The sequence below is a fragment of the Rattus norvegicus genome, chromosome 1 (assembly GCF_021556685.1).
Source record: "Rattus norvegicus strain SHRSP/BbbUtx chromosome 1, alternate assembly SHRSP_T2T, whole genome shotgun sequence".
Classification (NCBI taxonomy): Eukaryota; Metazoa; Chordata; class Mammalia; order Rodentia; family Muridae; genus Rattus; species Rattus norvegicus.
Window position 1 is genome coordinate 206,787,893 of NC_141534.1, and position 14,033 is coordinate 206,801,925.

A 14,033-nucleotide genomic window follows, 5' to 3' on the forward strand; every position below is an offset into this window, starting at 1 on the left:
AAGTTCAAAGTCAACTGTGGGCTCAAGTGAAGTATTTTTGTACTTGGCTAGAGAGATGGCTCAGTGGTTAAGAGCACTGACTTCTTCCTGAGGTCCTGAGTTCAAATCCCAGCAACCACATGCTGGCTCACAACTATCTGTAATGAGGTCTGATGCCCTCTTCTGGTGTGTCTGAAGACAGCCACAGTATACTTATATATAATAAAGAAATAAATCTTTAAAAGAAAGAGAGAGAGAAAAAGAAAGAGAGAGAGAGAGAGAGAGAGAGAAAGAAAGAAAGAAAGAAAGAAAGAAAGAAAGAAAGAAAGAAAGAAAGAAAGAGAGAAAGAAAGACTTTTGTACTTCAAGAGGGAAGAGCCAGGGCACAATCACAATCAAATCTAATCAAAACCAAACTCCAACTGTGTAAATAACTCAATGTCCAATGTCTGGGCTCCTCGAGGGGGTTGGGTCACATCTCTGTCTCTACTCTCTCCTGCACATACTGCATGTCTTCTAGGCTCAGACCAGCTCCACTCCATCACTGCTGCTATTGGTAGTTGTCTCTCCATGGTGCTGGCACCTCCAAATTACTGGGGTCTCTGCTGCAACTGGGTTGTACTTTCATCAGTAGCCTCTCCTGGGCTCTCTTTATGATGCCAAGCCTCAACTTTTCTTCATGACCCCTTCAATCCTGGGGCTTCAAATGCTACTGCAGCTGTACCATAAACAGTGCCCTTCCCTGGCCTCTTGCAGCCTCAGCTGCTCTGCATGGCCCCTTCATGCCTTCAAAACCAGTACAACCAGAGTAACTTTTAACAGTACCAAGTTTGACCGCCAGTGCAAGGCACAACTTTAGCTGCCTCTGGAACACAGCTTCTGTGGGCCTACTCTCAGGAAATACTTCCCAGAAGATTTCATATCAATGATGCAAGTCTCTTCTTAGTCACTACTAATTTCTCAGCTCCAAGTAACAAGCATCAACTGTCCCAGCAAAGCGAAAGTTTCACTTCAGTGGTGCTTATCTTAGTTAGGGTTCTATTGCTGCAAAGAAACACCATGACCAAGACAGCTCTTATAAGGTTCAACACTGGGCCTGGCTTCCAGTTTCAGAGGTTCAATCCATTATCATCATGGCAGGAAGCATAGTAATGTCCAGGCAGACCTGGTGCTGGAGAAGGAACCGAGAGGTCCACATCTTGATCCATTGCTGCCAGGAGAGACTGACTCTGGTCAGACTTAAGCATATATACATGAGACCTTAAAGCCCACCCCCACAGTGACACAGCCCCTCCAAAAAGGTCATACCTACTCCAACAAAGACATACTTCCTGATAGAGTGTGTAGCTCTCAAACTTCCCCCTGGTACTTCACAAGTCAGGCCTCCATCATTTGCAGTTTTCTCAAAACTCTTTTCTTCTAAGCTCCCACAGAACAGTTCACCATGCTTTCAGCACCCAAAGGCCTTTCTAGCCCAACATTCCAAAGTCCTTCCACAATCCTCCCCCAAACAACATGGGTCAGAACTATCACAGCAATACCCCACCATCCAGGTACCAATTCTGCTTAGTCAGGGCTACCATTGCTGTGATGAACACCATAACCAAAGCAATTGGAGAGGAATGGATTTATTTGGCTTAAACTTCCATATCACTGTTATAAAGGCATTTTCTCAATTGAGACTCCCTCCTTTTTGATGACTATAGCTTGTGTCAAGTTGACATAAAGCCTGTCAGCACAGTAATGCAGGTAGTCTTTCTCCCTCCTCCTCTCCCAGAACAGTTATGTTCTGTCCCTAATGTTTGGGATCCTTGGTGACAGCCTGTATTCTCTTTATCCCACAATCTGATTTTTTAAAATTCCACATGTAATGCTGTTTACTGTTTGTGATGTGCAGTAAGAATTCTTTGGGTTATGATATTTTCATGACACATTGTCCACCACCATCTTGACAGACAGACACTCCCACTCCTTACCTACTTATTATTCAGCTCCTCAGCATATCCTGGTAGCCCTGGTCTGTTTCTTCCCTTAAGCGTTGCCATTTCAAGTTATATAAATAGAATCACATAATCTGAAGCTCTAGGGCCTGGCTTTCCTCTGAATTCCCTTTTTATTTAGAAGCATCTCCAGCTGAAGGTCATCAGGTCTGCTTCCAGTTTGGGGCAATTATGAGCAGAGCTACCATAGGACTTGTGTGCAAGTTTTAATGAGTGGGAGTTTTCGTTCTTCTTGGGACAATAACTAGGGTGGAACCTCTGTATTGCCTGGCAATGCTATGTTTAATTTTATAGGAAACTGTTCAGTGCTGCTGTGCACTGATGTCTGTATTCCCATGGGCAATGCAGGAGAGCACTCCTGTTACTCTGTGGTGCTTTGCATGGTTAGTCTTGCACGATCTCATTTTGGTTGTAGTTTGCAGTTTTCTAATGACTAACAAAGCTAGATGTATTTTTTGTGTTGATTTTCCATCCGTATATTTTCTTTGGCAATGTTTCTTTTCAGTTATTTTATTTTACCCCTTTTTAAAATGGGCTGCTTGCTATATCCACCTAATGTGGTGATTATAATTTTTTACATATAGTCGAGATACATTTGTTTTCCATATATATATATATACATATATATCTCCAAATCATTTCCTCATGTCTTTTTTTTATCTTAACCAGACTTTATTGGGAGATGGCTTATTTGATAAAGAGCTTGCTGTACAAACAAGAGAACTTAAGCTTGATTCCCAGAGTCCACATTTAAAAAAGAAGCCAAGTATTGGGTTACGTATTTGTCACCACAGCAGTGGAGGGACAAGACAGGTGGGTCCCAGGAAATCATTCCCTGGCCAGCCTAAGTTTCGGCCAATAAGAGAACTCATCTCAAAATTATAAGTGGGTGGTACCTAAGGAATGACACCTGAGATTGTCTTCTGATCACACATACACATACATGTACCCATGCATCCTTATACACCTGCGCGCGCGCACACACACACACACACACACACACACACACACACAGAGAGAGAGAGAGAGAGGTGGGGGGGGATTTTGCTATGAAGCCCAGGCACTCACTATGTAGCCCAGGCTGGTCTCAAACTCACAGCATTTCTCTTGCCTCAGCTTTCTATGTTGGTATCACAGGTGTTACCCACCATGCCCACCCCAATCCTTTGTTTCTCTTGAGTCTCCTGAAAGCATGCCATAAAGAACTTATAATTTTGATAAAGTCTAATTTATCAACTGGAGCCAAGGGTACAGCTCAGCTTAACATGCAATTATGAGGACTAGAGTTTCAATCCCCAGCTCACACTTACATATTGGGTAGGTGTGACAGCCTGCCTATAGCCTCTCAAGATGGAAGTCAGAGGCAGGGATTCCCAGAACAAGCTGGCAAGCCCCAGGTTCTATTAGAGACCCTTATTCAACATATAAAGTAGATAGTAATGAAGGAAGAACAAGAAGTCAATCTCTGGGCTCCACCTCCATGTGCGCACACATGTGTGTCCACACACATATAGACATGTATGCATACACAGTTGCCCAGTCATATATGTAAGTGTAAGTTTAAGTGTATGTTTAAGTATATGTGTAAGTGTATGTGTATGTGTAAGTGTGTGTGTATGTGTAGTGTATGTGTAAGTGTATGTGTATGTATAAGTGTATGTGTAAGTATAAGTGTATGTATATGTACACAGATCAGCTTTTTTAGCAGTGAACTCTCAGGTGTGGGGGGAAAACATTGCCTTGTCCTAAGCTACAGATGTTTTCTTCCTTGTTTCCGTCTAAAATGTCTATGATTCCTTTTGTGTTGGAGGCACTGTGAACGTAGAAGTTCAGTTTTCATGGATGGCCTTGTCCATCCTGAATCCCTAATAAGGAGCACCCCTCTTCCTGATAAGCCCTTCTGCTGAGCTGGAACAAGCCTGCATTTGATAGTCAATGCATCCTGGCTAGAGTGACCCTGTCCTCCCATTGAGGGAACAGACAGGGTAAGGCTGCTGGTGGCATCTTCCCTGTTGGCCCAGACAAACTGTCTGGTCCCACTTGATCCTGGGGGTTGGGGCTGGATCTCCAGGGACTGTGTTCCTTCTAGCTCAGGGACTGGAAGCTCACAGAGTATGAGATTAACTGTCAGCAGCTTCAGATTTACAGCTCCTCATGAAGCCTGCACGCGAATGCCAATGAGCAGCCTCTCCTGAGCACAGTCACAGGCCGATTCCAGGGCTCTGTGGCTCAGGCAGGCCAGAAGGGATGTGTAGATATTAAGTCTAAGGATAAACTGCTCTTCTCAGAGTACACCCACAGTCTGTGAGCATTGTGCACACATGGAATTATGTATGTATGTGTATATATATTACAATTCATATATATATATATATATGGTTTCATAAATGTGGACACTGAAGGGATGCTGTCCCTTCCTAGGGCAATTATTACACTTAGAAAGGTTCCCCCTGGCCTCTGGTAAGCATCTAGTCAATGCCTGGCCTTAGGTATCAGGCTGTTAAGCTGCCCATCCTGCTGCTGGGGCCTGCCATACAATAGCCACAGGATCTAAATCAGTACTTGGTGTTGGGTCCTTTCATATTCGTGACCTCTGTGGAGTTATTATACATAACCAACACCCAGCTCTGATATATGGCCCAGCTGGCCATCCGAGGCCTGGCCCTTCCCCCATAGAGCTTTTCAGAGAACTCCAGTGTTACTATGAGGATAGCTTTTATTGTATTGGTTCTTTTTTTTTTTTTTAAATTTCATTTTATAACTTTTTTGGGCTTTAAATTGGATTTTTAATTTTATTTTCTGGGATATTTTCTGTATTTAGATTTCAAATGTTATCCCCTCCCCCACCTCTTACCCCCCATCCCCCTTCCCTTGCTTCTATGAGGATGCTCCCACTCCCACCCACTCACTCCCACCTTAACACCATGGCATTCCCCTACACTGGGGAAATGAAAAGTGCAAAACCCGTACCCACTGGGTCCTTAATAAAGACTTAATATGTAGCAGAGGATATCATTACTTCTTAAGATTTTATTAAGGACCTGGTGGGTGTGGGTTTAGCATTTTATAGCATTGTGCTGAAATTCACCCAGGAGCATCCTTAAATGGAGGTGACTCCTTCTCGGTAGGATGTTACCTCTTACCTGGTGAACCTGTGTGCTGTTTACCTGTAAGTGGCACTTCTTAAGTGTTTTGCAGGAGTGTTCCCTGGTGTGTGTGTGTGTGTGTGTGTGTGTGTGTGTGTGTGTGTGTGTGAGAGAGAGAGAGAGAGAGAGAGAGTTGCTGCTGCTGTTGTTGCTGCTGCTGTTGTTGCTGTTGTTGTTGTTGCTGCTGTTGTTTCTGTTTACCCACTGAGGAATGAAGATGCTGCTGGGTCAGGTGACATCAGTGTCTAGCTCTGGGACCCTTTTCCAGTTTGTCCTGGCTACAATGCTTTTATTTTTGCTGTGTCTTTAAAATCTTTGCTTTTCTTGGCAAAGACATTTCTCAAATGTTCCTGGGTGTGTTGCACTAAAAGCTCAGACCAGACTGGAATAATCGCTGGGAAACGGAAGGCATCCCCTCCCCCTCACCGTTCCATTGTCTAAACCCCACCCCCACCCCCACCCCCACCGCAGGGAGCTTTTGCCTGTGGGACAGCTGCTGCCCCACTATAACATGGCCATCTTGGTCTGTGCAATAATGGATCCTTTCATAGCACGACTGGGAGGCCATTAATAAGAGATGTCACTGCTAGAGAGGTCAGTGTCAGAAACGTAAGCAGGATACCCCCACCGTCAGCTGAGAGCAGCTGCCTGCAGCCAAGACAGAAGAATCCACGAACCAATAAGAAGCAGGAGAAAAGTGCTCAAACCTGCATGTGCTCGGAGGGTTGCAGGAATACATGCTTATACATATTTGATTTTAGGTGAGCACCTGCATGTAAGTGCCTGCCCATTTGGTTGTGTGTGTGTGCACACCCACCCATTGGATTAGTTGTATATAGTCAGGCAAAGGGAGGGAGGCTTGAGCAATGTGCTCAGTATCCAGTCAGGAGCATAGGCAGAGCCTTGAGTAGCGTAAAGCCATAGCCCATCTGTTCAGCATGAACAAAGCCCTGATGTGTCTAGCCTGGCCCCACCCCTGAAAACTACTCCTTACCTTTACCCAGGATTGGCTTCTCACTTTCAACAGTCCTCTAAGAGCTGAGGTGAGGGCCTCTGGGTAAGAACAAGCCAGTGCTTCATGTCTCCTGACGGAGATGACAAGGTAGGAGAACTGTAGTGCTTGTGGTCATGGCACTGTGCTGCCCCATGCTCCATGGGACACAGCACATTTCCATAGCACAAATCCCCCTTCTTGCCTGGTGTGGAGCCCAGAGGGTGCTCTTTAGGTTCTAGTCAATTTGGGCTTCCTGCTCTTGCTCTGGGAGTCGCACTCATAAGAGCCCTGGCTCTCTAGACTTGATATTAGCTGCCTCCATTGATATTTGCTGCCTCCATCTGCAAAGGGCCTTCTGTAAACAAAGAAGCCAGGAAACCTCAGAGGCTGCTCCTAAAGCCTCAAGGATCACAGAGCAACTGAGAAACAGCAGGCAGAAGCCAGGGGTGGCTGCAGAGATGCTGGGGTCCCATGCTACACATACTCCTTTCTCACAAGCGTGAGAAGGGAGTGTCCAGAGGTCCTCACATGCTCTTTCATGAGCCTCTGTCTCCAAGCCATTAGGCAAGATCACAGTGCACCCTACTGTGTTAGAGTGAGCCTAGAACACAGCACATTTCCACAGCACAGATCCTCCTTTCTGCCTGCTGCTGGGCTCTCTTGTCTGCTTCCAACCTCTGCTTGCCTTGTCCTCATCATCCCTGGGGTGTAGCACTCTATGGCAGTAACCCTCCCCCTCTGTTTTACTGGGGCCTCCTCTAGGAGGCTGGGACAAAAGAGAGATTACTAGAGGTTCCACATGGTGAATTTTGGGTAGGAGCATTGGGAATATGAGTCCCTCTATGTCTCAGGATGTGGCCCAGCCTTCTCCCTGAACCAAGTATTTCTTGTCTACTCTTTTGGGGAATGAGTTGGGTTGGTATATTGAGCCTAGGGAGGTCAGGCTCTTGGATTCCCACCTAAACAAAGGGTCATTCAGAATCTCAAATGGGGTCCTCCAAGCCTTGGGATCCCAGAGGCAACCACGACTATTTCCTTGGAACATCTGACCTTGCTTTATTGGGAGGATGGCAGTGTCCCTAGGGTGAGTATGGTGCTCTAGAGAAACAACTCATTGAAGACACACAGACATATACACAGAACGGGCTGGTTGCAGAGGTTGGCTCATGTAAGCACGGAGACTGAGACACACCTCCCCAATCTGCTGCTTTCAAGCTGGAGTCCCAGGAGGAGGGGCCGAGAGGTCTGAGCTCTGTTCCTAGTCCTGCAGTGGCAATTTGGACGTTTCAAAGGGAGAGTTAGTTTCAAAGGGAGCTTGAGCCAGGGATCAAGCTGAGCCCTGCTCAGGAAAGTCAGGGAAGTGACTTACAAAGCAGGAAGAGGCCAGGCCTGCAGGATCAGCATCTGTGCCTGCCAGCTGGCAGATATCAAAGCAAGGAGACCCGAGACCACCCCAGCCCCCACTGCATTTCAAATGGGAGGGGCTTGGGGCCTTGCGAAGCTTCTGAGCTGAAGAGAGCCTTATACAGAGTGGTCAATGCCTCTGGGAAGCTCCAGAGGGAGGCCAGGTATGGCTGAGCCCTTTTCAGGAGGCAGGTGAGGGGCCGGGTTGACCTGAGGCTGAGGCTTCAGGAGCTGGAGACTGAGGGAAGCTGTGGGGAGCTGGCTCATCTGCTAACCTAGGGTTTAGATAGTGTCTGAGAGAAAAAAGCCACTAAGTCACTGTCTCATCAGGTTGCCTATTCCTTCATATTACCCCAGATCGCAGGGTTGGGGAAGAAGGTTTGGGCTCCAAAATGGCCTTGGTATTGCTGCTTGGTTCTGTCTGGCTTGAACATGTTTGGCTGATGTGACTGGACAGACAGAGCTTATCAGAAAAATTCTTTATTTAGCCCACCCCTTTGTATCTTGAGGCCCAGTACTCTGGGAGCCCTGGAGAATAGTGTTTGGGGTCTACAGGGTCCCAGCCTCTCCAGTGGGCTCCACAGTTAGCTTTTTTGTCTCTGCACCCTGAAACTGTGGGCCCCCAGCTTTTCCAGTGTTACCATCTGCAGCAGTTGATTATGATCCAAGCTGCACTCTTGGGGACCCGGGAAGGTGTTCATCTCCTGTGCCAACAGCTTTCTGTTTCCCAACAGCTGAGAGCCTGTGGAAGCTCTCAGTGCAAACACAGGCGGCGGGGCCTCTCCCCAGCTCTGTTTTGACATAAATCAGCCTGCTGTTTCCTCATCCATATGCCAGGGCCATTTCATGTGCTACCCATGGGTGTTGCTTCCACAGCTCCGAAAGCCTGAGTCCTCATGGCTGCTGGCTACACTCCCTACCTCAAGTGTAGGGGGCGGGGACAATAGCGAAGTCCTGGTCTTCATCCCCACCGCACTCTACTCATCTTGGTTCTATGAGCTGAGCCCTCGTGTTACCAATTCCCGGTGCATCTCCAACTCCACTGAAGCCCAATACTGAAGCTTCATTAATTGCTCACTCACCAGAGAGAGAGGGGAGGTATGGCCCTGCTGCTGGCCTTTCAACGTGTCACACAGCCATGGGGCAGGTAATGGCCTCACAGTCTCTAACTGAAGCAGCTTGGAGCTGGCAGGAGACTTCCCCTCTGCACCCAGCATCTTCCTTATATGCTGTTGTCAATTCCACTCTTAGCGCTTGTCTTTGTAAACTGTGAGCTCTTGAGGAGATAAGCAGCAATCTGAGCCTGCATTTGTTACTGAGGAGTCCTCATCTGACCCCTGACACACCCAGAGAAACACTTTGCTACCTGAAAGGACAAATGACCATGCTCGTGATCGCTAAGGGCCATGTCCTATCCCACCCAAGTCTATTAACTTCTCAGTGGCAGAGGAAATGGAGTATCCCAGGTGTCTTAGTTAGGGTTTTACTGTTGTGAACAGACACCGCTATCAAGGCAACTCTTATAAAGGACAACATTTAATTGGGGCTGACTTACAGGTTCAGAGGTTCAGTTCATTATCATCAAGGTGGGAACATGGCAGCATCCAGGCAGGCATGGTGCAGGAGGAGCTGAGTTCTACATCTTCACCTGAAGGAAGCCAAGAACAGACTGAACATCCCCAGGCAGCTAGGAGGAGGGTCTCCAAGCCCACCCCACAGTGACATACTTCCTCCAACAAGGACATACCTTCTAATAGTGCCACTCCCTGGGCCAAGCATATGCAAACCACCACACCCTGGTCACCAAGATCACCCATGCTGGGCATCTCCCTAGGACTTGAACCCCCTGTGGCTGAGTCATCACTGCTGTGTCATCGGCTACACAGCTCCATCAACACAAGGGCTGCACAGGCACGGTCATGGGATCCTGAGCAGGTTTCTTTGTTGTTTTCTTCCTGTGAGGTTTCTATGGAGCACACTCCCCACAGAAGGGAAATGCAAGAGCATTTATGTAGCACTTCTGCTGGGGAAAGTCTACTTGAGATGCATCGTTCTGGGCTTTTGAGGGGTTTGATTGGTTAGGTACCCAACCCTGGTCCACTAAGTCCCAGATCTGGGAAGCAAGGTAGACCTGCTGTAGCCTGATCCTTTGTGTGGTGGGAGAGTAGACCATCGGGGCCTCAGGCCTCATCAGTCTCAAGTGTCTCCTGGGCATTCTCCCTTTTCCTCCTTGGAGCTTTGACTTTCTACCTTAAAAAATAAAAGACCTAGGATTGAAATAGTCCCCTTCCCCCATTTTAATGTTCTAAAAATAGGTGGTTCTGTGACAACTTATCTAGAAGTGGATCCGGTTAAAGGCACAGGGTAATATGTTGTTAAAATGACAGCATTCATTCCAATTAAATGTGCCCAGAAGTTAGCATATACACAATGTGGCTGTTTATTTTAATTCTTTAAAACATTTTAACCTTTATTATTTTAATTTTTTTATGTGCATGGGTGTATATCTGCTTGTATATCTGTGAAGAATGTGCACAGAGTGCCAGCGAAGACCAGAAGAGGGAATGGGATACCGTGGAACTGGCATTCCATTAGCGTCATGGGAATTCTAGGAATCGAATCTTGGTTCTCTGGAAGAGCAGCTGGTGCTTTTAACCACTAAGCCTTTTTTGCAGCCCCTAACTTTTTACTCTATGTGAGGTGATATTCTCTTAAGTAGATGTTAATGTCTGTGGTCTTGGGTCTTCCCCCACCCACTGATCAGCTTGAAAGGAACTCTAGCAGCTCCTTCAGTGTTTTGAAACGCTAAAAAGTTTAAGGTAATAAGAGAACGTTAGAAGCTAGCAGAAGCCCCGCCCCGCCCCGCCCCGCCCCTTTTAAGCTCAGAAGAGAAGAGCAAGTTGAGAAGAAATTGGCAATCTCTAGGGACTATTGCGGAAGGTTCAGATGGATTCTACAATGAGGAGTGCAGACTAACGTGTGGTACAGTCTCCTGGAAGGGTGTCTGATCAGATGGAGGCTCCGTATGTGCCATTAGTGCAGTGTCCCCAAAGCCAGCACCTCCAGAATGGGATACTAGTTGCCAGTCTGGATGTAGCCCTCATTCTCAGTGTTCCTCCTAATCCTGCCCTTTGAGTGCCCCACATTGTAAACACTCCTCTGTGTGTGTGCATGCGTGCATGTGTGTGTCTGTTGAGTATGTTACACTAAAGCCCTTGTTTCTACTCTTTTTGCAGAGAGAAAGCAGTACAGCTATGAGGACGGTTCAAATGAGGCTTCCATCGTGCTAGATGGTACATCCAGCATCCAGGAAAGTCCTCCCTTGTGTGGACCGGATGCATCCTTGTTGAAGGAGGCTCTTTCGCCCCCTTCACATCCCTGCTAGTCTAAGATTGTCACCCTCTGTGCTGAAATTAGGAGGGCATGCATGTGCATGTGTGTCCATGTGTGAGCTTGCTCAATGAGAAGTCAGTGCCTGGATTAGAGCCCTTTCAAAGCACCTAGAAGTTGACACACCGGATAGTGAGATATGCAGTCAGGTGTGACCATTACATCCAGCATTGTATATTACAAAGCCCAGTGGCCAGGGGGAGGAACGAGAGTGCTGTCTGAAAGCATTAGGTTCAATTTATATTTGTGTCAGGAGAAATGTTCCACTGTGGTGCAGATGACCAAGTAGTTATGGACCCCTAGGTCAAAATCAGAGAAAAGCTTACAGGATTGGACACATGGGCCCCTTTCTTCAGTGGCTCCAGGATTTCTGCTAGGAAATGCATTCAGTGCTCTTGGTCCTTCCCATTGGCCATCCATGCCCAGTCATCGATTCTCTAACTGAGTCTGATGTTGGGTTTGGTCTTTGAGTCTGAAATTTTTAGTCCTTAGTGCATGGTCTCCTCTTATTTAAATGACTTCCTTCTCTCAGCCCATTTGCTGTACTCTCTGAATGGCAGCAATAGGCTGTGTCAGTGATGCTGCCACAGATCTGTAGGTGAGGGGAAGCCACTGGGTTAGTGACCAATGGACTGTGCAATGCAGGGACCTCGGAGCTGTCTCAGGTCCATGCTGCTCTCTGCCCGCCAGCACTCCTGGCCCAGCCCCAGGTGAACTTGCAAGAGAACAGGAGCTCATTAGGAACAAAAAGTTACACTGGAAACTCACCCCACCTCATACCCCTAGAGTTCAATTGGATCGTGGGTCTGCATGTTGTTCGCGTGTCCGGAGTACTTCATAATACCCCCTGACACTCTAAATTACAGGTCTGGGAACTTTGTTGTTTTTAAGAATGGCTCTACAGGAAAGAAAAGCATGTAAATAAGTACCAACGCTCATTAAGTCGTTTCTGTTTATGTGTAAAGTATATGTACATAGAAAGGAAAATGGCTGAGTGAATGCTCGATAACATCCCACAAACCAGACGGCACTTTCACCCAGCTGTATTCCTGAAAGCACACGCTGAGCCGGAAGGCTGTTCCTCTCCTTTAGGCTTCATCGTTTTTATCCATGTCATAAGCACCATCTTGTCACCTGATCCCAAAGTCAGACCTGAACTCGGGGCAGGCGTGGGGGAGCAAATGTGAACCTCTGTTACCGATTCTTGCTGCCAATGAGCCTCTGAGGAGCTCAAGCACTTCAAAACGCAAGGTGCATTTTCTAAATCCCAGACTGAATCTTCTATCCCAGATGCTGGGTTGGACAGGATTCCCTCCTACGTTTGAGCCCCTGCTGCTATCTCCTAAAACAGGGCATCTGTGTGCAATGGCACTGCCCTGGTGAAGCAAGAAGAGGGACCCTGACATGGCCCCCAGGGACTCAAACTGTACCACTGAGGCATGGGCCTCGGCTTCACATTGCGATGAATTGTCAGCCCGCCCACTCTGTGTGCACGACATGGAATAGCATAAGTATTTCCGTTTGTCTAAACTAGAAATCCACGTAAACTGCAGAGCCCTTTGTGAGCAGCCCTGTGGTGTCTACTTTGTTTCCATGGTCTAGTGTTCTGTTGCTTGAAGGCCTATGGCTGTGATGGAAGTCTTTGCCCTTGTAGACTCTGTAGCCTTCAGGAAACCTGAGTGCCTTACGCAGCTTGTCAACACCAACTGGGAGTCAGGAGGGAGGGTGGAGAGTGGCTCTGTGGCACACTGATAGCTGATCAGTTCTTGCCATCACTCCGTCATTGAACCCTTAAGTTGGGGTTGTGTGTTAAAACACAGTGATGGATCTAAGTTTAGGCTCAGGAAAACCATATTGTGAATATATGTATCAAGGCATATATTTATTGTACCTTTTCTAAAAAAGCTTTACTGTAAACTTATGCAAAAAGGAGCAGAACTTTGCTTCTGGTGGCAGAGTGCCAGGCAGTATTTGTGTTTGACGAAGCGATCTTTAACATGCCCCTCTCAACACGCAACCTTTCCGTTCAGTGCTCAACAGTATTCCCAGGCTTCAACTAGGTTTGTATCGTGGTCAATTATAAATTTTACACATATTTTTGTATTGTGGTTCCTATAATATATACCAGAGAATTTTTACTTATTTGTAAATTACTGTACAGTTTTAATAAAACTTGTTTTAAATCCTAGCTCAAGGTGTCTCAGTGTTATTAAAGTGTGGATTTATTATCTGTCTTAGCCTTTTCCACCTTCAACATTTGGACCTTGTGCCTACTGGGGGAGGGAAGCCCACACCTTACCTGCAGCCTCATCCAGAGACACTTAAAGTCATTGGAAGGACAGTCCCTTCAGTCAAAAGACTCTGGCAGTCACCAGCTAAAGATGGCTACCTGGAAGGTCTCTTCCAGGTTCATTCAGCATGTAACAGGGAGAAGAATTCAAGTAGTTTAGGAAAGGGAAAAAAAAAACAAAAACGTTGGCACCTTAATAAGAAGAGTTGTCTACAACCACTGTAGACTCTCTCATACCCATGAGGAGCTCAAGTCTTACAGCTGCACTCGAGGGAGGGGAAGTTCAGGGCAGGTAGGAAAAGGCAATGGCTCACTGCCAGGCCTGTGCCCCCAGCAGAGTGTCACAGCAACTCATTGTCCAGGCATGTGTTCTAAAGGACTGGCTGGGTGGACAATGTGAAGGTGGGGTCTTTTATTTAAAATCCATCACTGTAGACTCCACGATGATGACAACAATGAATGTCTTGTGACTTGCTGGGGTTAAGAGATGTGTCTGTGAGCACCTCTGGCTTGTCCCAAATCCTTAACCTCTGCTTTAGAATAGGCTGTCCTTGCTAGTCCTTAGACCCTCTTCTTGCATCATGGCCCAGCATGGATGCTCGCACAGCACCTGGAGTAGACGCCAGCTTCTCGGCTCTTAGCCTTCCTTCTGAGAATGGGGGTAGAAGTGTCCTGAGGGCAAGTCACCAGGATTCTTTAGGACAGTTGGTGCCTCTAACCTGGCACAACGCTTTCAGCACCTTCTGTTTATGGACAGCATCAGTTCAGAAAGGCTTATGTGGGCTCCAGGGGGGAGGGAGACCAAAAGGTTGCAGCACGGGCCACATTCT

General features: G+C 47.0%; 1 protein-coding gene across 3 annotated transcripts in view; it reads left to right on the top strand.

Moving 5' to 3' along the window:
- The window catches only part of Jakmip3 (janus kinase and microtubule interacting protein 3), a 121,500-nt gene extending 108,399 nt beyond the window's left edge, over positions 1-13,101 (top strand). For 2 of the 3 annotated variants that reach the window (XM_087577264.1, XM_087577265.1), the window contains exon 24: positions 10,760-13,101. The gene's annotated coding sequence lies outside the window, so the exon portion shown is untranslated. 3 annotated transcript variants of the gene reach the window in all.
- Positions 13,102-14,033: the final 932 nt, after the last annotated feature.